The following is a 25,177-nucleotide window of genomic DNA, read 5'->3' as shown; positions in this document are numbered from 1 at the left end:
GGCCAGCGGCTCTAATGCTAGTATAAAAAGGAGGGGGGACAGCGGGCAACCCTGTCTCGTCCTTATGTATGGAATATTCCTCTGATATATGTCCACCCGTTCTAGTGCGTGCCGTGGGGGCGCTGTATAATATTCGTATCCACTGTATGTCAATCGGTATTCCAAATTTCCCCAGTGCCTGAAACATATATTCCCAGTGTATGGAGTCGAAGGCCTGTCGAAGGTCCAACGATAGACAGCTGGCATGTGGATAACGCTTCGGGGCCTCTGTTAGTAAATAATGTAATTTCCTTATATTGAGGGAAGTGCTGCGAGAGGGCAAAAACCCCTGTCATGCCAATAGCCTTTCCACGTACCACCACTTTAAAGGCGTCCCATTCTATCAATCTATTCGTGGCCGTATTACTGTTATCTATAAAGTAATGTTCGATAGTGGTAGAGAGGGTATTCCGGAATACTTGGTCTTCCAGGAGTTGTGGCCAGAGGCGCCACATTGGAACTGGTGTGGGTACCCTACCCCATGTGATGATGGATTCCAGGGGGTTAGGATCTGAGAAGGTCTTGGGGAGATAAGTGGATTCAGTCACCTGCATCGCTATCCAGCTAGAACAGAGTAGCCTATCTATTCTCGTGTGGAGGTCGTGTACCGCAGAATAATATGAGTATTCCCTATGTTGTGGATGTCGTAATGTCGTATTCGCCATACATCACGTAAACCCCACCCCTCTGTCCATCTTATTAGTGCCTCAGCTTGTTTATGTACCCCAGTGCCCTGTACTGGAGGATGCGACCTATCCAACGCTGCATCTAGTACCACATTGCAATCTCCTCCCAGTATCCAGAGATATACCTCCCATCCCGCTAATGCCCCACTCAACGTATTCCAATATTGGTCTTGTTCGTAATTAGGGGCGTAAAAATTCCCCAAGACTACCAATTGGCCATCCAACGTCCCTTTAACAAGCACATATCTACCCAATTTATCAACGGTGGAGAATACTTGTCCCCTCCACTTCTTCCAGAGTTTCACGACCTCACTTTCTATCATGTGTGACTTTTGCAGTAGACTATTTGCGCCTTTCGGCGCTGCAATTGGGCGTGTATACTGTGCCTTTTATGTATCGTGCCCATACCTCTTATATTCCAGGTTATAATTTTGTACTTCCCTGGTGAATACATATTTCCATTAAACACAGTGTGCAAAAATACAACGGAACATACCGGTGGACCATCCTAACATTTATGGCAGACATTGTAAGACCGTACCCCATCCCAATTTCCCAAATACTCGGTCCAAGCTGAAAACTGCATCGGACCAAAACCCACAGCAACTGAACCCTCATACATTCAAGAATCATCCATGAATACAAAAATTGGATTAACAAAAGGAAAACAAAAAGTGGATATACATAGCGCCTTCGCCATATGGGGGGTTGCGCCTGCGCTCTGCACATGGTACTGTATATCAGTTATCTGCCAGGATTGAGCTTCTACGGTACAAGAGCACTAACAAATTGTGCCTAATATAAATCAACTATACTGTCTAGTGGAAAAGCCTAATCTAGCGCAGACGCGGCGTGAGAATACAACATAGAAGGTACAATACTTGTGTGAGTCCATCATCCGAACAGGTCCGTGATCAGCTGTGGAGTTGCCGAAGGAAACAAAGGCACACTACCCTCGGAGTCCGAACCATGTGAGACCTCCTCTTCTGTAGAGGATTTAGCGATCGTCCTTGGTGCATCGTGAAGGTCGCCGTTGCCAACACCGCCTGTTGCTTGGTCTTCTGTATCTGTTGCGAGGTAACTCGTGCACGCCCGTTGTTCCTTTTCAGCTGACGGCCTCTGCGTCCAATCGAGGTGCTTTCGAAGGATTTCTGTCTCTCCTCTGTTAGTGCAGCAAGTCTCTTCCGCATTGGTAAGTTTCATCACCTCCAGCCAGTCCTCGACGTCTCCAGGGCTCTCAAAAAAATATGATTTCTGTTTGTGTACTACTTTGAGCCGTGCCGGGAACAATAATGCATACTGTAACTTCAGGTCCCTAAGTCTCCGTTTCACCGCCATGAAGGAGGATCTCTGCTTTTGCACAAGCATTGTGTAATCTGGGAATAAAGAAATCCTCGCATTCTCGAAATTGATCGGCGCCGCCACCCTGGCTTTTTGCAATATGACATCTCGATTGCGGTAGTTCAGTAACTTTACTATGAGGGGTCTTGGAGGAGCACCTGGTTTCGGTCTCCCAGTAGGTAGTCGGAGGTGGTCATCTTTGGCAAGCTCTCACCATCTTGGCCCACAGCCTGGTGGCCATCAACTTTTGGCACCCCACCTTGTCCCTCCTCCAAGGTCAGAAATCTGGGAGTCATGTTTGATGACCAACTCAACTTTATGACCCATGCCAATAAGGTAGCTTCCACGGCCCATTACAAACTTAGGATGATTAGGAAAATCCTGCCTTTTCTACCTGATGCGGCCGCCAAGACCCTGGTCACATCATTGGTTCTTACCTCCCTAGACTATTGCAACGGCCTCCTTCTAAATGCACAAAAACGAGTCACTAAAAAACTTCAGACTGTACAAAACGCGGCTGCACGCCTGCTATCCAAAAAACCCAAATTCGCCCCCATCTCAGATACTCTGAGAACCTATCACTGGCTTTCTATCCAAAATAGGATAAAGTTTAAAGCCATGTGTATAGTTTACAAAGTAATGCAGGACCAGGGGACTCGCTTCCTCAAAGATCAATTAAAACCCTACAATCCAGTCAGAACACTCCGCTCCTCTACACTTAATCAACTAATCACTCCACGCAGTAGAACAGCTACTTGGGGCGACCGTCGCTTCCTTGCTGCAGCCTCTAAGATCTGGAATTCCCTACCTTACTACGTTAAATCCAGCTCATCACTCCTACAGTTCAGGAGACAACTAAAAACGTGGTTATTTGACCAGTAACTCACATACTCAGCCCACCGTACCTACTTCTAAGGATAGACATTACTGCAGTCTAGCGCCGAGACACCCATGGGTATTTGGTTGCGCTCTACAAATGCCAGTAAATAAATAAAATAAATAAATATTCTATGCGCCCGCTCTATGCAGTATTGTGAAGAGAGTCCCTCTGTCGTGACATGGTCTCTAAACCACTGCTCTATATATCTTGCTGCGTCAGGCTCCTCACTTCTCTCCGGCAGGCCAACCACCCGGATGTTATTTCTTCGTGCCCTCCCTTCCGCATCTTCCACTCGCTCTAGTAAAGTGGCCACCTGTGTTTGCAACTGTTTCACATCTGTCTCCGTTTGCGACAGTGTTATTCCGTACGCTTTCACTGTTTCCGCCGTCTTGACATGGTCCGCTCTGAGCAAGTTTAATCCTGTGGATAGGGACCCCATTTGAAGCTCTAGTGCTTTCCGTGTGTCACGCACCTCTCTTAGAATAAGATCCACCTTATCTTCTGTGCTAGACTTCTTAGTCGGCGGTACATATCCAGAGCTCATTACCTCGTCTGTATCACCAGGGCCTATTTGTGTCTGGTCTGCATCACTCTGGTCTTGCTGCTTCAGCTTGGCACGTCCCACCTTGCCCATTGCTCTTGGAGTAATTATGTACTGGAGTAGGGATACTGAACAAGAAGGGTCCACAACAAATCGCCTCTCTCCCCACACATGTAAAAAACTACACAGTTGCTGGTTTCGTGGAGGTAACAAATCTGCTAGGCTGTACTTGCCCCCTGTGTGCATTGCCCGCGTTCACATAGGGTTCATAGACCTCTCAGTCCCCGTCTGGCGTCGCAGCAAACTGTAGTGGGGCAGTTATCAACCACAGCGTTGTTTGTTGCTCTGGGCAATGCTACCTCCGCGGCCCAGCTCAGGAGGCAAGGAGAATAGCAATGGCGCCGTTAGGTATACCGCCCGGCGACAACACCCGTGATAGTGCTCTGCTCCTCCCAGGTTCTTCCAGGCCCAGCACTATGGTAGATCAGCACGTTGTATGTCCCAACAAGTACTCACTGAGTATCAGGCCAGCATTGGTATGTAGATATTAGCCGAGTAGAGCTTCCTACGTGGGTACAGCAAAGCTTTCTATACTACACCCATCTCTACCCATAGCATAAGCAGCGTGGGGTGGTCGTCCGTCAGTCTGCTTCAGACACTTCTGGGAGGGCACGAAGGGGCAATCCTCTCTCTACATCTCCATTCCCAGGCAGTATGCGGTGTGATCGCAAATGGCCACCACCCTCACAGGGCACTCCCGCCGGGCTGCAGCACCAACGTCCGCCCAAGTCCTACACCGTAACTTCAGGGGTTAGAGTCTTCAATCCTCCTCCCTCACTGTTCATGCCTTGTTGCAGGCTCCAATGCGTGGGTCGCCGCGTCCCGGCCAGTCGCGCCTCTCCGGGGTCCGCCATCAGAGGAAAGTAGGCCTCACCACATCCCCAGGCTCGCGTAGGCGCGCGTCCCGGAACCCCGCCTCAGGCTCCACCTCACCCGTTTGCGCGGTTGTAGTCGCAGTGTAGCAAGGGCTCGGTTGGCACTCTCAGAGATGTGCCCCGCCGACCGCGCCGTCCGATGCCGCCTCTCCTGCCCCGGGATAATGGTCCACAGAATCCGTGGCGTTGGTTCTCCGCTCCGGGCCTCTGCACCTTTTCTGCTTGCACCACGCGGCTTCGGCGACCCTAGAGCACCGTACCCCCTCTGCCGCATGTAGTCAGCGCCAAGTATCCAGGCTCGCCCCACGGTCTCACACCGCAGCTACCGGCATCCACTTATTACTTTGGGCATATATAAAACAGGATTTTGGAGGCTCGAGTCCGGAGCTCTCCTAGCAAGCGACCGCCATGCTCGGCTGCTGGCCACACCCCCCTCAGACGGCTGGTCTTCATCCAGTCGACGACGGCCTTCATTTCTTCATGGAGGTTGGCTTTGGCTGTGATGGGGTCCTTGGTGAGGGAGAGGATCAGCTGAGTGTCGTCGGTGTAGGAGATTATGTTGAGGTTGTGCTGTCGGGCTGCGTGTGCGAGCGGGCCATGTAAATGTTGAACAGTGTTGGGCTGATGGAGGATCCATGGGGTACGCCGCAGATGATCTCAGAGGCTTTGGAATGGAATGGGGGAGGCAGACACTCTGGGTTCTGCCGGAGAGGAAGGAGGTGGTCCAATCCAGAGCCTTGTCTCGGATCTCTGCGGCGTGGAGGCGTGCGCGTAGTGTGCGGTGGCAGACAGCGTCGAAGGCGGCAGAGAGGTCTGGGAGGATGAGTGCTGCGGTCTCGCCGTTGTCCAGCAGGATCCTTATGTCGTCGGTGGCGGTGATGAGGGCAGTCTCGGTGCTGTGGTTGCTACGGAACCCGGACTGGGAAGGGTCCAGGATTCTGTTTTCTTCGAGGTATAGGGTTAGCTGTCTGTTGATGGTTTTCTTGATGACCTTGGCCGGGAAGGGGAGCAGAGAGATGGGCTGAAAGTTCTTGAGGTCTCTTGGGTCTGCCTTAGGTTTTTTGAGTAGGGCGTTGATCTTGGTGTGTTTCCAGATCTCTGGGAAGGTCGCGGTCTCGAGGGAGAGATTGATGACATTGCACAGGTGGGGTGCGATGGTGCTGCTTGCTCTGTTGAAGACGTGGTGCGGGAATGGGTCCGACGGAGAGCCAGAGTGGATTGAGCGCATGGTGTTGAAGGTGTCATTGATGCTCACGCTGGCCCAGGTTAGCAGGGGGTCGTGGTCGATGGTGTACGGCGGGTCTGTTGTGTTGCTGTCTGTTGGGACTGTCTGGGTGTTGAAGCTGTCGTGGATGTCTGGTATCTTGCGGTGGAAGAAGGTGGCGAGGGAGTGGCACTGGGCTTGCGACGGCGGGATGTCGTTGGTGTTGGAGCTGGGGTTGGAGAGTTCCTTCACGATGTTGAAGAGCTCCTTGATATTGTGTGTGTTGTTGTCGAGGCAGTCTTTGAAGGAGGTCATCTTGGCCGCCCTGATGAGGTAGTGGTGGTTGCGGATGGCGTCCTTGTGTGCTGCGTGGCTGTCCGGAGTTTGTTCACTATGTCAACCACCCCAAGGTACACCCTCAAACTATCCGTCCTAAAGCACTGGGTGAGGAATATAGATAGACTTCCCCGGGCAGAATTAAGAAGCATTAGTCAGCTCCCAAATCCTACCTCCACCCAACCTCTCTTCTGCTGATGACCTCACCTCCCTCTAAAACACAAAAATGGCAGAACTCCTTGACACAGTTGCCCATCTGAAATTCAACAAATATCCCTTCCAGATATTAGTTCAAGAAATACCTTAACAAAGTTGCGACAAATTTGATTAGCTGAAAGAAACTGGAGACAGCAACTCTTGCTAACCAACCTTTCGCTTCTCGGAGCCAAACTCCACAAATACAAAAAAACACATCTTCAGAGAAAAGTCCTCCTTCTTTCGAGCTCAACATGACCGTTTTAGGAACAGATATAAAGACCTCTTTAACATCATCAAACAGCAAACTTCCTCTTTCCCTCCAAATCCAATTAATGACACTACTTACCACTGTGAAGAGTCTGCAACATTCTTTCCTGAAAAAAATAACTAACATCGAACTCTCACTGGACCCGTCCACCTCCCCACCCTACACCAAAGATGTCCCAGCACCTCACCTCCAACTAATGGTTATCGCCACAAACTCTCCCCCTCAGCAATACAGAACATCAACCTCAACCCCTTGCAACTGAAAAACTATGCAGGTTTGACCGAATTTAAATATATCCCTGAAGCAGAAGTCCTCAAATTACGTGCTTGCATGAAGCCAACATCTTACCTCTCGACCCTCTTCCTGCTGCGCTTGTCAAAAATGTTACTCGCTCCTACAGGGGCCAAAATCATTAACTCCTCCTTATTGAGCGACTCCATGCCAGACTCCCTCATACTAGGCCAAGTCACCCCTCTCTTCAAAAAGCTAGATGCTGATCAAAATTACCTTAACAATTACGGGCTTACAGCTAACCTCCTTCTCCTTGTCAAAACTATCGAAAAATGTGTCCTTGCACAACTCAACAACCATGTTGGAAAGTGTTGCGCAGGTTGTATTTTTCAATCGGGGGATTAGGAAAGACTGCAGTACAAAGTCTGCAATACTAAACATCATTACCGACCTAAACAGATTTCTGAATGACAGCCGGGCATGCCTTCTAGTCCTCCTGGACTTCTCGGCTGCCTTTGATAGCATCAACCATAACTTTCTCCTAAACACCCTCTCACAGCATGCAGGCATTGCAGTATCAATAACCCTGTCCTTCCATGATTTGCTTCTTTCCTGAACCAACGCTGACAGCTAATCATAATAAACAATTCCACCTCCCAAGCAACTCGAGTCTCAACAGGAGTTCCTCAAGGGTCAATCCTGTCTCCTGCCCTATTCAACCTCTATATGGAACCCCTTGCATTGATTCTAAAAGAAGTCAGAATTGCCTGCCTCCTCTATGCAGATGACACCCAGCTCTATAGTAAAGTTCCGTCAGCTAAAGATATCCAGCACCTAAACAGCGCTCTCTCCATTGTACAATCCTAGCTGACCAACAACTACCTTAAGCTCCAATAAAACTGAACTCCTCTTCATCCAACCAAAGGAAAAGTCATTCCCCATAGTTATCTGGCTTTACAACCTCACTGCTTTAAACTGCAAACTATCCATCTCCAACTCCGTCAAATCTCTTGGAATTACATTTGGAAAGCCTGAACATGAAAGAGCATATTAATGCCTCTGCTTAAAGTGCCTTCTACACATTGAAACATCTTAAAAAAGATAAACCCTTCAACCCCTGAAGACCTAAAGACTGTGGCGCAATTGTTTGTTCTTTTCCTAGTTGGATTATTTAACACCACACTCTTGGGCGCCCCAAAAACACACCTCAAACCTTTGAAAGCTACATTCCACGCAGTGGTCAGACTACTGTCGTGGGAGAGGTGCTCTGACCACATCATTCCCACTGTCAAGAAACTCAACTGGCTACCAGTCGAGGCAAAAGACATGCTAAAAACTGCCTACATAACCCACAAAGCTTTCTACACAAACAAACCCTCTCCCTCACCAACAAACTCAAAATTCGGCCAAAAGAGACTTCTCCGAAGCTCTAACACTCTACTTCCATTCCCACACAAATTCAAGAAATAGAAATCTCACACATGCGCCTTCTCTGGGAACACTCCTAGAATCTGGAACTCTCTACCACATGATTTACGTGACAACCAATCATTCCCTCACATATTTTTTCTAATCCATCATCCCCTCTTTCATTCATCCACCCCTTCATCCATCCATCCAATCATTTATCCACCCTCCCTTTCACTCATCCATCCATCCATTCTTTTACTCATCCATCTTGTCATTCATTCATCCATCCATTAATTGGGGGTACATGACACCCCAGCATCCATCCTTATCCTCATCCATCCTTTCTCTCATCCATCTTTTCTCTCATCCATCTATCTACCCTTTCACTCAGCCATCCATCCACCCTTTCACTCAGCCAGCGATATTTTCACTAATCAATACACCAATCCATCCACTTACCCTTTCACTCATCCACCCATCCTTTCACTTACTCATCCATCCGCGCTTTCACTCATCTGTCCATCCATTCGAACCCCCTTTTACTCCTCCTTCCATCCACCATTTCATCCATCCACCGACCTTTTCACTCATCCTTCCCTTCTCTCATCCATCCTTTAACTCATCCATCCATCCTCTCATTCATCCATCCATCCTTTCATCCATTCAATCATTCATCCACTCGCCCTTTCACTCCAGGCATTCTCTCATTCATTCACTCTGTCGTCCATTCAACCACCCTCCCATTCACTCAGCCATCCTGTCACTCATCCATTTTTTCATCCCTCCTTTCATTCATTCCTCCATCTACTCATCCATTCTTTCACTCACCATCCACCCACCTTTTCCCTCACATCCATCATACCATTCTATCACTCACCTTTGCCTGCAAAGTTGCAGAGAAAATAGGCCCATCAAGAACTTCATACCCGCTGTAGCTGCTAAATTTGGGGGTTCATGGTGCTCCAGCATCCATCCTTTTACTCGTACATCCTTTCTCTCATTTATCTATCCACCCCTTCACTTTATCCATCCATCCTCCCTTTCATTCATCCATCCATTCTTTAACTTATCCATCCAGCCACCCTTTTATCTATTCATCCATCCACCATCACGTCCACTCATCCATAAAACTACCCATCCACACTTTCACAAACTCGTTCATCCATCCTTTCACTCATGCACCCTTTCACATTATTTATGAGCCTTTGTCTGCATAGTTGCAGACAGAAAAGGCCCAGCAAGACCTCCACTCCCGCTGTAGCTGCTGAAGAAGAGTGTTTACGATGCCCCTAAGTCACTATCCATGCCCATTCATTTTTTGACCTCTCTACAGGGTTAGATATAGGAATGGAAAAACAAGTTTATCCTTTCTCTATACTTAACATCTCCAGTCTTGGCATGAGCAGCACATGCTACAGAGTTCATGGAATCATTTGTTGTCCTTTCTCTGACCTAAATCTGCACTTCTTCATTTTAGGAACCAGAAGAGAAGACGAGGAAGGTAAATATCTGGAATTATTGATTCTATCTCCTCACATTCTGCCATTTACACCGCCCTTTCCCTTTTGTTTACCTTCTTTTACTGACATGAATTTGTATTTTTTTCTTTTTAGAAGCCAGGGGAGGAGCAGAGATGAAAGGTGAATGTTTGGAATTACTGCCCCCTCCCCTGACCCCCAAACACTTACATGGTTTCTTCCCTTCTTGTATATCTATATGTTACATGCCCCAAAATGAATAGTTATATAGACTCACTGTAGTGGGTATTGAGAGACTGAGAGAAGTTTGGGGAGCAGAGTGGAGTTTGCTTGAAAAGAGATCAGATGCCAAATATGTGGTTTCTTCCTGGCCCTTTTATCTCTTTTCATATCTTCCTTTGACTTGCTCTACCTTTCTCCCTCTTGGAGAACTGGGTCGTGGAAACAGTTTGTACTTAAAGCAGCTTGGCATGACTATGAGTAGATGAGGTGGGTGGACCTCATTAGGCCTCTTTTTGTGTGGTCGCCATGGTGGTGGTAATTATGTTGCTGGAGGTGGTATTACTATTACCATTGCCTGCCACCACCAGTAAAGGTGGTGGCAATGGTAATAGTAGTGGTGCTAATCCTGGTGACAGTAAAGTTGGCAATGGCTTGCACTGCATTCCTGATAAAAAATAGTTTGCTGCAGAAGAAAAATGCAAAATAACCATTGCCAAAGCCAACAGGTTTCAAGTTTGAAACCTATTGGCTTTGTCAATGTTTTTAAGTGATGCTGGGCAGCATGGGAAAAGAGGAAAACAAATAATAAAAAGGTGCTATAATGCGGCTGCTCTGGCCATGGGTTGGTAAATTAAAAAAAAGAGGAGTGCAAATGACTTTTAAAAAAAAAAGAAAATGGGTGAGGGAAGCAATGAAGATAGTGGTCGAAGCAACACAGAGGGTGTGGGTGGATGAAAGCATCACAGAGGGCAGGGTCGGAAGCAAAATGGGGGAGGGTGGAAGAAGTACACAACATGGGCAACGAGATAGCAATGTGTGGAGAGGAGGGATTGAAGCATATGGGCAATAACAAGTGTAACAAGGGATGGGTAAGGCACAATAGTGAGGAATCAATGTGGAGGAGAAGCACACAATATAGATGTGGGTAAGGGAGAAGCACAGGGGCGAGAGCAACATGAAGCACAATGGAGGGGCTAAGAGGAGTACACAAGAGAGACTGTGGAAAAGAAACATGCTCTTGTGTTATTGCTCAATACCAGAGTATATCCACTCCACACATACCCCCCACTGATCAGTCCATGCCTGCCAGATTTTGCTGAATTTCAGAGGATAACCAGGGGCCACAGCTACAAAGAAAGAAAGACCCTCCGTAGGCAGGTAGCCTATGTTTTATGATGAAGTTTAAAAGGAGATAGTCATTCTTGTTACAAGTTACAAGGGTCATGTAAATGCCACATCAATGCCCCACCAGGAGCAGCCTCCTGCTGCTCAGCCTGCTCACTCCAACTGATCTCTCAAGAATCCATAAACATGCTAACGCTATGACATCACACACAGCAGCAGGTAGCAGAGAACTAAGGAAACAATGCATCATGCCCAATTCAAGATATATCAGCCACTTATACCAATCTCTCCATACCCAGGCAGTGGTCCAGACCCTTTCTCCACTCCCCCTTCCAGTGCTCAGCCACATGGCAACTATGTAACATCGCTATAAAACCAGCGATGTTCCATGGAAAACACCGATATTGCTGGAAAATTATCGCCATAGCGCTATGCGTTGTTAATACAGCAATAGCATGGCGATAATTGCCAGCTATAGCCGGCGATAAATAAGTTCTCCCTAAGAGCGGCCAGCGATAATTATCGCTGCCTCTTGATAATATGCCCAAACGTTTGGTGCAAAGTTTATTCTACCTGTAGGGTTTGGAATGATTTATGGATAGTTCCTTCCATTACGCCCCCCAGCTATGAGCTCCATTGTCAAACAGATCCCCCTCCACCCCCACAGAGGCCTCTGTTACGTGAGTTTGCCCTCCCCTCCCATCCCATCTGTGTAATTTGGACTTCCGAAACTTTAAAAAAAACGTGGCCACAGGAGTGTCATGCCCTCCTCCCATATAGAAGAAAATGAAATGGGATACCTCCCAGGACGTGTTTCTCTGCCATGCATACGCTGGGTCACTGTGGGCATCACTCTACTATTCAACCAATAGGTGTGATGCTCAATAAGATGTTTCGATATTTGCAGTCCCTATTCCCCTAAGGTATGTGGATTGAAAGCATTTGGTAAGAGCTGTGTGGGGGAACTCCTGGTCGCCCAGGAAGCTCTGCAGCATGGACTGCAGTTTCTGGATGAGGGAGGAAGGGATTCCATATGGTTAGTTCTGTAGCTGGTATATGAATCTCGGCAGAAACACTCTTAAAAATGGCAGATTTACCCAACAGGGGCAGTGGGGACCATGTTTTAATATCAAAGGCGAGCTCCTCTGTGAGTGGTTCGATGTTAGACTCTCCGGCTGTTGTGCCCAATGTGACATACACTCCAAGGTTAAGGAACCCTTGCTCTCCACCTGAAGATCTCCCACCCATCTGAGGTGGATTAAAAAGGCCTGATGTGAAATCAAGACTACCCAACCTTGATATACGGCAAACTGACATGCATAGTGCCTGCCACAAGCTTCTGAGCAATACTCTGGGCCCTAGCACTTATTCTTTCACAAATGAAACATTGCCTAATTTGTTTTTCTTTCTCTCTTTTTTCCCTGTGCACTACTGCTAGAGTTGATACCTTTGATCGATACAGCAGGTGAGTCTATCGAACTGATTGACAAATGTTGATTCACAAAAGATTTTGTATGCCCAAATGTAACTTACGGTGTGACATTTAGACAGCAGCTGAGTCTCAGAATCAAAATTAATGGAATTTTAGAATGTTAAGTACACTGAAATTAGTGATATAATCCGTCTGTGAGGTTGATTTTTCATCATGCCAAGTATCTGGTTGAATGGGTATATCAGTGTTTCAGGCCAGGTGACCTTCTCAATTGCCGGCAGTTGTTATTTGAGCCGGTGTTGGCGTCACTATACAATGAAAAAGTAATAATACCAGATGTCCTGACCATGCTTATAGCTTTTGATGGCCTGGAATAGTCTGAATTGTAACAGCAGTAGGGGTGAGATCATTAGTAGTTCTGTTAGTATTGACATTGGCAGCGCTGGCAGGGGCAATCAGTAGTGCAAGCTGAAGTGGCCTCCTCAACAGGGCCCAGGCACTTACTTTTTCACAAATTAATTACTGAATGCTGGTAACATCCACAAACTTGCATGTTTATGGACTTCTGGTAGCAGCTGATCCTGCAGAGAAGCACAGTCCCGGGCCAGTAGCGGTGAGGCTTCTTGACTCCGCTGGTGGCAGGAGCGCTCATGCGGCCAGCCTTGGCAGCCAGCTGTCTGTGACGCATTCTCCCTCCAGTAGATTGAAGGCGGTCTGCTTGGTACGGGCCACAGCGAGAGCGTGAGCCATGTCTTTATGAAGTACAAGATATCAACTATAAACTAAATTTATTTTAGGAGCTGTTTCTTCCCCCGTTAAAGCAGGAGTAGGAGCCTGAATATGAGTCTGGCAGTCTGAGAACCACCAGACTCGCGGGGGTGCGGTTGTGGTGGTAAAGCCACCACCACACCGGCAGGTCCTACAACTTTGGCGGTCAGCCCGCTGTTGCACAACCGCAACCGAAGGGACAACACGCGGCGGTCAGGGGCTCAATATATGCTTGCGATTCCGCTGTGTCACCGCCATGCATATTACTAGTTACGAGGACCGCCAGTGGTGTCATGCAGGTTCTTCATCCATGAAAGTGCTGGCAGTCATGAAATAAAGGGAGCCCTACAGAACCACCTCGTGCCCCATGCATGGGGGTTCATGCAAGAGCACACATGTTGTGCCCCCTTGTGTGCATGGATCCCCAGTTCCAGTACGGCATGTACGGTATTGAAAATCCCAAAACATTAAATGTTTGGCAGATAGGGTTCACCCAAGATGCCGACCTCAGAGGCTGCATGGAAGCAGTATGCACCTGGATGAGCCAGTCCTACCTGAAGCTGAACGGCGACAAAACAGAGCTAATGGTGCTGGGTAACTCCCCCCAAAAATCCATCGACTCTCTGTGGCCGCCAGCACTAGGCCCCGCACCCCCAGCCGTGAATTCCATCAAGAGCCTGGGCATCTGGCTGGACAACGCATTAACCTTCGGCCACCAAGCAACCAAACTAGCAGCCACCTGTATAGGTATTATGAGACTCATACGAAAGATCCTACCGCTCCTCCCTTTCAAGGCCATACAGATCTTGGTCCAGGGTCTAATCCTATCCCGGGTAGACTTCGGAAATGCCCTTTACCTAGGAGCCCCCGAATCCACCCTAAAAAAACTGCAGGTTATCCAAAACTGCGCGGCTCGTACTCTCCTACGCATCCCCAGACGGCAATCAGTGAAATCTGAATTAAGAGCCCTTCACTTGCTGCCAGTAAAGGATAGAGTCATCTTTAAAAGCATGTGCATCGCCCACCGTGCTTACTGGAGGAAAGGAGCAACCCTGAATCATACCTTAATCACCCCCTACCACCCCAACAGGCAGCTGAAGTCGACCCTCGCCTTCCAAGTCATCATTCCTAGGTTCAAAAAAGAAAGAAGTGGAGGAAGAATGTTCTCAACAAACGCGGCCAGGCTCTGGAACTCCCTCCCACTCTCTAGCCGATCTGAACCTAACATCCTGCTTTTCCGTAGAAAATTAAAAACCTTTTTCTTCAGCAGATAACCTCGACCCGCGCCACCCACTTGTATTCTGTTAAAGCGCTAGGACGCCTGCGGGTAGCTATTGCGCTATATAAAAATGTATTCCATTCCATTCTGACAAATACTGTCCTTCAAACTTTTAATACATTGACAATCGCTGCCATCATGGCTGTTCTTGCCAGTGTTAAGAGATGTCAGCTGGGATGGCAGACATCTCTAAATTTAGCAGGTGAGGACCCTCAGTATAGAAGGAGTAACGTACTCTGCCATACAGACTGATTTACCTCCGGCCACAAAAGTCTAAATCAGGGCTTCAATCCTTTAAGTCTCAATTCACCATGGGAGCACACTTCTAAAGCCGACCAGGATCTCAATGGAGGCACTTAGAGATCGCAGGAGGTCAGGCAGAGGCCAATAGTAATGCTCAGTCCATGTCCAGTTGCCTCTGGTCAGCTGGCCTGTTGCAGGAAAGGCATCTTACAGCTTGCATACCTATAGCTGGAGGTAGAGGTCTGACTGACCCTCGGAGACAACGTCTTTGTCCTAAGAACCAGAAGGAGGCAGCTCAGTCCTTCAGGTCTCCTTTCATGTCACATACAGCAGGTCCAGTCCTCTTCTGTTCTTCCTCAGGTTCAGCAGTGCTCTGAAGTGAGTACCTGGAGATGCCATAATAATGCCTGGCATGAGCTAGTGGGTGCTAATGACTCCTGGGCTCGCCTTAACCAATAGGGTAAAAGTTTCTGGGGACACATCTACTTTGTTGCAATTTCAAGATAGTGAAGGCCTGGAACCACACTAAACTTGGACTCGGATGGCTGGGGATGTGTGTGGACAGTACTATGGTTCTCCTAGTGTTCTCCTACATCTAACATTAAAATCTCTTTTAAAGCAGCCAATGAACCCCCAATAAACCCAGAGGCAAATGTCTGGTAGAATTAAAGCAGCCATACAAGAATTGTCTTGGCCTCCTGTACTGTGTCTGTTAAGTGTACACCCAGCAGACCTGTCAATCAAGATTTGACACTGTAACATCAAAAAGGATGCTCACAGTCCCGCCATTCTGTTAACCTCAAAAGGAATCATCCCTGACCGTTCTGATCGACCTGTCAATCACAGTGACCTATTATAGAGCTCCTTGGAAAAATTTCAAACCTCACTCACAACTATTCAAATGCTAATTAGTGGCTGGAGGAAGTTCGAGAGTAAATGCAAATTAGCCCCAAGGAAATTCAGACAGGGAAAAGGTAACTTATTAAAAGCTAATTTTCCTTGATATGTTTTTAAAATTAGACGTCCCCATTGAATTGGACTTTTAATAACTATTAGAAATATCTGTTAAAAATTATTTTTAGCTAGTCTAATTCCTGAGATGCAGTATTAGGACGTTAATCTGTAAACTGTTTTTTTGCACATGACAGCTAAACCTGTCACAATAAAAATAGCTTTTAGATTGAAATCACTGTAAGGAAGTTACCATTAAATTTATACCCCTCCTTCTTGTAAATACCATGCACCCTGCCTTGTGGACTATAGGAGGGACACACAGTCCCTGTCAAAGGGATAGCTCTGTCTCTGTCATGTAGTGATCTTCTTGGCACAGGTCTCCTGTCCTCTTTCTCTGTGACAGCACAGGCAGCACATTCAAGAGTGGCCTCCCCTGGATCAGTCATGGGGTGCTCTCCTCTCAGAACACGTGGTATGGAAAACAATAGTTGAACCTGGGGTGAATCAGTGTTTTAAGAAAACAATGGTTCCTATGTGGCCTATCATAGTTATGATTTTTTTGGGGGGCTTTGAGGAGGCATTTAATGCTAGAGGGAGCTGTAGAGTGTATACACAAGGACAAGAGTAGATTACAAAACGATGCAATTTATTTTAAACAGAACTATAGTTCAGGAACTCACATACTAAAAGTGAAAACAAACGTGATGGGGATAAGTGAGGGTGACTTGTTTTAAAAATATATTCATCACATTGACAACACATAGGAGAACTCCTCAGAAGCAATTTATACAAAGTACAAGGAGTTCTGGCTGTAGGGGGTCCCTATTGCTCCCTCCAGCATTAATTGCCCCCTCCACACCGCCCAAAAATCATAACTATTGCTCCCATGTCTGACGCAAATTCTTGCATCTTTTTCTAGGACCATTTTGACCACATAGAAATCATTGTGTTCTTAAAACTCCTCTCAGAACAAGTAAACCCTGACCCACTCGTCTACCCACTGTGGATGACATCCATCTCCTACCCAGAGATATTTTAAGCATGGCCAAAGTGGGCCCTGACGGAGGGCCCATGCCTTTAGTGGACCCCCTGATAGAACCAACCCTGTTATGTAGATAGTCTTGCCCTGATGACCTTGAATAGTTCATAAACAGATTGTTTTAAATACCATTTCCTCTCATTTATTTTTCATGTGAGTGATGTATGGGAGTCTATTGCTGACATTTTGTGGAGAAATGGTTGTTTTTCAAAACTATGAAACATCCATGAAAAGCTTGTTTTAGCTCAAAACAGAACCTCACATATGAGAAATGGAAGCCGGGCACAAAGATTATTTACAGTAGTATTAGTGAGCTGCTGCTGCATTATAATATTGAACAACACGGCACTATCCCTGAATAGTAAATGCAAACATATTTAGAATTTGGACCAGTGTGCCTTTGCAGTGGGCAATGAGTGTATGAAAGAGCTGAGACTGGATCACAACTCAAAGCTGATCCTAGCAGGGGCCCCCAAAATTCTTTTGGCCCAGGGCCTCTGAAATCCTTAAGATGTCCCTGCCCCTTACTCTTCATCTGGGTAGTCATAGCCTCCATTTAGGTACAGTACCTCTAGAAATCTGTGTTTTTGCAGTTTCCTGGTAAACCGCCACTCCCAGAGGTTTTTCTGCTGGTAGGAGCTCATTCCCAAGGATGCAGTCCATAGGCATTTAGGGGCTGACAATGACTTTTCTCTGGGTAGTACCCCCTCCCTGTCTTGGCACACCAGAGCCATAAGGTAGAAAAAGTCTTTCCCCAGTGTCTTGGTTAAGTAACAGACCTGAACTGGCAGATACTGTTCTGGGGAAACCAGCCTTACTTCGTCTATTGTCTGGCTGGGGCCCCATTCGCTGTGATCTCCTTGAAGTGATGTCTACTACCATCAGAGATCACCAGATTACCTTCTGGGTCCAACTACTAAGAGATACTAGTGAATGTTCTACCATCTCTAACTGGGAATAACCTCCCTTATGGCTGCATCGGCCTCCTCTATGGAGGAATCTTCCAGGAACATACAACGTCTCCCTTCTTATGCATTGATTGGAGATGGTCATAACACCAGCATGGAGTAAAGGGCTCCCACCAATCAAAACCTTCCCTCCAATGCCCTGACGAGGTCTGAGAATCCTTCCTCTAAAAACCCTTTTGAGGCACTTTCTAGAACTTTTCTCTGTTCTCCTGGCCTTCCCCTACTCTCTGTGAAAAATAATCTGAACCACCCTTCCTGTGTCACTCCTGCAACTGATCAAGACGTCAGCTTTCTTCCCAAGTCTCTTGGCACAGTGAACTTGGTGTCCATTAGGTTCTGGTGCAACTCTGTAAAACAGTTACTAATGATATGCTCCTTCATATCCAAATTGTACAGCACATCATAAGTGTTTATATTTGCTACACTTCACTCAATCCCAATGACTCACTCAGTCTTTTAAATCCCAGTCCACCAGTGGAGTACACTTTTAAAGCCCAACAGCACTTCAGGGAAAGCACTCAAAGACTCATGGGGCATCAGGCAGAGGTCACTGGTCAGCTGGACATTTGTGGAAAGGTGTCTTGTAGCTTGTTTTATCCATGTAGGTCAAACAGGAGCTCATATAGGTCAAATAGGAGGTCAGTAATATGACCCTTGGGGTCCATTTCTTTGTCCTGTGTGTTAATCCAGCACTCCTGTCGAGCAGTATTTGACACTGTAATGTCAAAAAGGATGCTCACAGCCCCTCACCCCCAGTCTACTGAAGGCAAAGGAGTCAACTCTGCCCATTCAGGTCAACCTGTCTGTCACAGTGATCTATTGTATAACTCCTGGGAGGAAATTAACACCTCATCCACACCTATTCAAATGCTAATTTCTAGATGGAGAAGTTGGAGAGCAAATGCAAATAAGCTTCCAGGAACTTTCGATAGGGAAAATGTAACTTTTTCAAAGTTATTTTTCTATAATATTTATTCAAAATCAGATTGGGTCAGAGGCAGATCCCTCTTGCTTACCCAACCAGCAATGGTGGGGTGGTGATGGTGGTGACGGTGCTGGGACGTGGCGGCTACCTGGGAGAGGCAGAGATCATAGGCGTATGGTCATCAGCGGAGTCCGGTTTCCATATCAACCTTTTGGTGCTCCGGGTGATCAGACTGGTACTGAAAGCATTGCTTCCCTCTCTCAAAGGGAAAGTGGTACAGGTGTTCACAGACAACACCACCATCATGTGGTACTGCAGCAAACAGGGCGGGTGGGTTCGTGGACCATTTGTCAAGAGGCTCTCCGCCTCTGGACATGTCTGGAACATCAGAGCCTATCCCTAATATTAAACACCTGGAAGGTTCTCTGAATGCCAGTGCGGACAAACTCAGCTGTTGGTGCCTGGTCGATCACGAATAGCATACATTCAGCCATCGGTGACTGGTCGATCATGATTGTCATCTCCATCTGGTGCAAGGTCTAGTTCAGCCGTAGGGAGAGCCTTGCTTAGATCTGTTTGGCTCTGAAGTGAACGCACAATGTCAGCAGTATTGCGTGTTGGAGTATTGTGGCTAGACCCTTATAACAGGGAGAAAACCAAGCAGAAAGCTCTGCTTCAGAAATATAAGCTAGCCATCTTTCAAGCTAAAGCTCACTTCTTCACTAATAAGATCCTTGCTGCAGATAATTCCTCTAGCATGCTCTTCAAGGTGATTAAGGAGATATTTGAACGCTCTGGGACGCAGGCGTTGCCCCCCCTCTCAAGATCTCTCTGATAGAATACCTACCTACTTTGAGGACAAGGTCCTTAAAATCTTTAGAAAGCTCAACCATATGCAAATGGCAGAATTAAAGGGCGTGGAGGTCATGCAAGAGCAAGGGAGGGGGAGTCCCCTTCCTACTCTGGCAACCTTTCCCCAGATCACTGTTCAACAAACTTTGGGTCTTCTTATGGGCCTCAGGTCCGGTTCACCCTCTGACCCTTGCACGTCCCTCACTCTCACGATTGTCCCCAACCCAATTGCTGACTTTCTTTGCAAGGTGTTTAACAACACCCTCTGTTCTGGCTGCTATCCGGATGCTTGGAAAGAGGTAATTGTTACACCCCTGCTTAAAAAAAACAATGCTGACCCCTCTGTACTTAAAAATCTTCGCCCTATTTCTCTTCTTCCAGCCCCAGCAAAAATCCTAGAGAAGTTCATCAACATTGAGTTGATAAAAAACTTGGATTCCCATGAGCTCTTGGACCAGTCCCAAAATGGTTTCCGCACCAACTACAGCACCGAGTCTACCCTTATTGCTGCCACTGATCACATCCACAAGCAAATCAACCAGTCGATAGTGCTGATTATGCTCGATCTGTTGGCGGTTTTTGATACCGTCTCTCCCACTTGGATGGTTCAACGTCTGAAAGAGGTGGGAATCTCGGGTAAGGCCCTGCAGGTCCTCCACTCCTTCCTGACAGAGTGAACTATTGCTTTTAGCTGTGGGGGTTTCAGATCTAAGGCTTTTAGCCTACCCTGTGGTGTTCCCCAGGGCTCATCCCTGAGCCCCACCCTTTTTAATGTGTATGTGTCCCGGCTGGCCAAGCTGGTCAGATCTTTTGGGTTTCAGGTGATTTCCTACGCTGACGACACGCATCTCTCATGATCTGCAGTTGGTCACCTGTAAATTTAACCAGTATTATCAGATGGATGCAAAATATCTCCCTTAAGATTAATGCAAAAAAACGAAGGCCCTAGTTTTTGGTCCTCAGACTTCAACCTGGTTGAATGCCTGGTGGCTGGGAAATTGCGATCCCCTTCCTGTTCCCGCCTAGACAGTCAAAAACCTGGAGTTATTTTTGATGTGGGCCTGACCTTTGAGGCTCAGGTCAGTCGCACTGTCAGCACTTGCTCTTACATTCTGAAGACTCTCAGAAAGGTGATCCCGTATATTCCATCAGCACTCCATCGACCCAGGGTCATTGCACTGGTTACCTCCCGGCTTGACTACTGTAATGCCTTGTATTTGAATATTAGTACAGCTTCCCTGAACAGGCTTCAGGTTGTACAAAACGCGGCTGCCAGGCTGATCCTTAATATCCAGAAAAGGCACACAGCAAAGGAGGGGCTTTGTACTCTGCACTGGCTCCCTATTAGGAAGCGAATCTCCATCAAAGCCTTGCATACTGTTCACAAGGCCCTGCATAATATAGGTTCACAGAAGCTGAAAAACCATGTTTACGGGTATATGCCTTGGAGGACTCTGAGATCTCCCTCCCAGAGAAAACTGATCATCCCCTAGAGTCCATAAAGCAAGGTAGGGCGCCCGTTCCTTCTCGATGGTGGCGACAAAACTTTGGAATATTCTACCCTCCACGATTTCCCAGGTGAAATCCCTTCCGGTGTTCAAAAACTGTAGAAGACCTGGCTTTTCTCAGTTTAGTCAGCAGCCTGTCATGTCAAGTCAAGTCAAGTCAGAGAATTTGTATAGCGCACTACATACCCAGAGGGTCTCAAGGCGCTTGAGGGGGGGTGGGGAATTACTTGTCGAATATCCACGTTTTAAGTTGCTTTCTGAATGCTAGGTGGTTCTGGGTAAGGCGAAGGTAAGTGGGAAGTGAGTTCCAGGTTTTAGCTGCCAGGTAGGAGAAGGATCTACCTCCCATGGTGGTTTTGTTGATGCGAGGTACAGTGGCAAGGGCTTGGTTGGATGATCGTAGTTGGCGGGAGGGGGTGTAGAAGGACAGTCGTGAGTTGAGGCATTCTGGTCCGATTTCGTAGAGTGCTTTGTGTGCGTGGGTTAGGAGCCGGAAAGTGATCCTCTTATTGACGGGAAGCCAGTGGAGGTTTTTCAGGTGACCAGAGATATGTTCTTTGCGCGGGATGTCTAATATGAGCCTGGCTGAGGCGTTTTGGATTCGTTGGAGTTTTTTCTGGAGTTTAGCGGTAGTACCGGCGTAGAGGGTGTTTCCATAGTCCAGTCGGCTCGTGACCAGAGCGTGGGTGACCGTTTTCCTAGTTTCGGTGGGGATCCAACGAAATGTTTTTTTGAGCATGCGAAGAATGTTGAAGCAGGATGAGGAGACGGCGTTGACTTGTCTGTTCATTGAAAGTGAGGAATCCAGGATGACGCCCAGGTTCCGTGCGTGGTCTGTCGGGATGGGTGCTTTTCCAAGGGCTTCTGGCCACCAAGAGTCGTCCCATGCGGAGGGGGAGGTACCTAAGATGAGGACTTCTGTTTTGTCTGAGTTCAGTTTCAGACGGCTGTGTTTCATCCATTCGGCTACTTCTTTCATTCCTTCGTGTAGGTTAGTTTTGGCGGTGCTGGGGTCATTGGTGAGTGATAGGATCAGTTGAGTGTCATCCGCCTAGGAGATGATGTTGAGGTTGTGTTGGCGTGCGATGACCGCGAGGGGGCTCATGTACACGTTGAAGAGGGTGGGGCTGAGTGAAGATCCTTGTGGTACGCCGCAGATGACTTCAGTGGCCTCTGACTTGAATGGTGGGAGGCGGACTCTCTGGGTTCTTCCGGTGAGGAACGAGGTGATCCATTCTAGTGCTTTTCCTTGGATTCCGATGTTTCTGAGGCGCTGTAGAAGGGTGCTATGGCAGACTGTGTCGAAGGCTGCGGAGAGGTCGAGGAGGATGAGGGCGACTGTGTCTCCATTGTCCAGTAGAGTTCGAATGTCGTCTGTTGCTGCGATGAGGGCGGTCTCTGTGCTGTGTTTTGCTCGGAAGCCGGACTGTGAGGAGTCGAGGGATTTGTTGGCTTCGAGGAAGGCGGCGAGCTGGTTGTTGACAGCTTTTTTGATGACTTTGGCCGGGAATGGAAGGAGCGAGATGGGGCGGTAATTTTTGAGTTCGGTGGGGTCCGCTGTGGGCTTTTTCAGAAGGGCGCTGAGTTCAGCGTGTTTCCAGCTTTCCGGGAAGGTGGCGGAGTTGAAGGAGCAGTTGATGACGTCTCGGAGGTGCGGTGCTATGATGGAGTCTGCTTTGTTGAAGATGTGGTGAGGGCATGGGTCTGTGGGGGATCCTGAGTGGATGGAGTTCATCAGGCGGATGGTGTCCTCAGTGGAGATTGGGTTCCAGTCATTAAGGATGTTCGAGGGGGGTGAAGGTCCAGCAGATGGTTGGGTGGGTTGGTCTCCGGGTTGGTTGTCGAAGCTGTTGTGGATGTCTGCAATTTTGTTGTGGAAGAATGAAGCTAGGGAGTCGCAGAGGGCTTGAGAGGGGGTGATGTCGTTAGAGTTGGCCGAGGGATTGGTAAATTCCTTGACGATGTTGAAAAGTTCCTTGCTGTTGTGGGCGTTGTTATCTAGTCGGTCCTTGAAGGCGGTTTTCTTGGCCTTTCGGATCAGTTGGTGGTGTATGCGGGTGGCGTTTTTGAAGGCGTCCTTGGTGCTGGTGGTTGGGTCTTTTTTCCAGGCCTTCTCAAGGGAGCGGCAGAGTTTCTTGGATTTCTTAAGATCATCGTTGAACCATGAGGCCTTCTTGCTGCCAAGTTTGCTTTGTCGTTTTTTCAGTGGTGCTAGGATGTCGGCGCTGTTGGATAACCATAGGGTGAGGTTGGTGGCTGCTTGGTCGGGGTTTGAGGAGTGGGCTGGGGGGTTTAGAAGAAGCGATGAGGAGATCTGGTCGATGGTGATTTTGTTCCAGTTTCTTTGCAGAGTTGGTAGGGGGTGGTTGTTGGGTTTGGGCTTGTTGTAGGTAAAGTGAACGCAGCTGTGGTCAGTCCAGAGGAGAGCCGTAGTGTGGCTGAAGGAGACATGATTGCTGGAGGTGAAGATAGGGTCGAGGGTGTGACCTGCGATGTGGGTGGGGGAAGTGACCAGTTGTTTAAGTCCGAGGTTGGCGAGGTTGTCCAAAAGGGTGGTGGAGTTGCGGTCGTTGTTCTTTTCAAGGTGAAAATTGAGGTCTCCCAGAAGGATGTAATCTTTGGAGGGGAGCGCGTGTGGAGTGATGAAGTCCGTGATGTCCTCACTAAATTGTGCGCGGGGTCCTGGTGGCCTGTAAAGGAGGGTGCCTCTGAGTGTGGTCTTGGGGTCGATGTGGATCTGGAAGTGAAGGTGTTCAGAGTTGGCGAGATTGACGTCAGAGCTGGTTGAGATGTGGATGGATTTCTTATGGACGATAGCGATACCTCCTCCTGTGTGGCCGGTACGGTCCTTGCATATGATCTTATAATCTTCTGGGATGGCAATGGTGATGTCTGGGGCGGAGGAGGCGTTCATCCATGTTTCTGTTAGGAAGGCGACGTCCGGAGAGATGGTGTCTAGTAGATTCCATAGGTCAATGGCGTGTCTGTGGACCGATCGGGTGTTGAGCAAGATGCATTGTAGGTGGTTGGGGTCGGGAATCTGTGGTGTGGTCGTAGCGGAATTGTTGTCGGTGCCGATGAATTTGCAGGAGTAGCATGAGAAAGGTCCATGGGTGTGTCCAGGAGCGGCTTGGACGCAGTTGGGGGAGCGGCCGGGGTTAAGGGCTAGGAGGGTGGTGGCATCGTAGGTAATGCGGGAGGGCTGGGCAATGCGAGGGCCAGGGGGTCTGGCGCTGGGCGCGGTCCAGGCGCGGACGGGCTTACCTTTGGCGCACCTTCGGCGTGTCCGTAGCGCGTGGACGCTGCGCGTGGGTGCATCTGTCCATAAATGGATAGTGGGGGGGCGGAGCGTGGGAGGGTCAGCTTGGGAGGCGGGAGCGGGGAGGAGACACTGGGTAAACAAACAACAACAGCAAAATGGCGGTGGGGTAGCGCGATTTCAGCAGTCCCTGCGCTAAAGTTGCCAGATAACAGGAGCACTGATCAGAACAATAATATAAATTATAGCGCAGGAAAAACGCTATTAGTTAAAAGATAATTACTATTCTTAACATAAAGGAAAAACGAAAAACGATACCAAGCGCTATACAGGAGCGCTATGCAGGGGAGAAGGCAGGCGCTGTGCAGTAGTACACTCTCTGTGGGGTAGGGCTCGAGGAGGAGCGAGTGGGAGCGACCTCTGAGAGCAAGAGTCAGACGGTCATTCTCTTCTCTTCTTCTCTTCCGCTTAGCGCCTTGACACCTTCGGGTTTTAGTGCGCTTTATAAATCCTTATCTTATCCTATCCAAGGTAGCACTTGCTCAGTGACGCCTTTAGTCGCAAGTGGAGCTTCGGCCTCCTCTATACCTTTCCACCCATACTACTTCTGCCAGAGTGCTCAGGAAGATCTAGCACAACCAGACTCAAGTCAGTCTTGTGGCTTCGGATTGGGCACAAATAGTCTGGTGTTCCGGACTTCTGAGCATGCCCATCGATCCTCCGATCAGATTGCCCCATTGAGAGGATCTTCTGTCGCAGCAGCAGGGCACGGTGCTTCACCCGAACCAGGCCAGTCTCCACCACCGTGCGTGGAGATTGAGCGGCAGCATTAAACAGCATTTGACCTTCCTCCTGAAGTCTGTGATGTCATCTTGGCAGCAATGATTTACAAGAGGTGAGCGACCCAAAAATACCCTTGAGGGCTTGGGTAATTAAAGTGAAAAGGTAAAGATGCCTTCAAGGGGATTTGTTTTCTACGTATTTAGTAACTTAAATTAACTTAAGAAGAATGAATTAATAATCCTTATTAGGAACCAATCGAATGCTGTAGAATTC

General features: G+C 48.0%; 1 pseudogene; it reads left to right on the top strand.

Annotated features, from left to right (window-relative positions):
* Positions 1–3,882: 3,882 nt before the first annotated feature.
* The window catches only part of LOC147717605 (E3 ubiquitin-protein ligase TRIM7-like), a 146,550-nt pseudogene continuing 125,255 nt past the window's right edge, over positions 3,883–25,177 (top strand).

This window comes from Lissotriton vulgaris, chromosome 5, assembly GCF_964263255.1.
Source record: "Lissotriton vulgaris chromosome 5, aLisVul1.2, whole genome shotgun sequence".
Classification (NCBI taxonomy): Eukaryota; Metazoa; Chordata; class Amphibia; order Caudata; family Salamandridae; genus Lissotriton; species Lissotriton vulgaris.
This window is presented reverse-complemented; position numbering and strand designations above follow the sequence as displayed.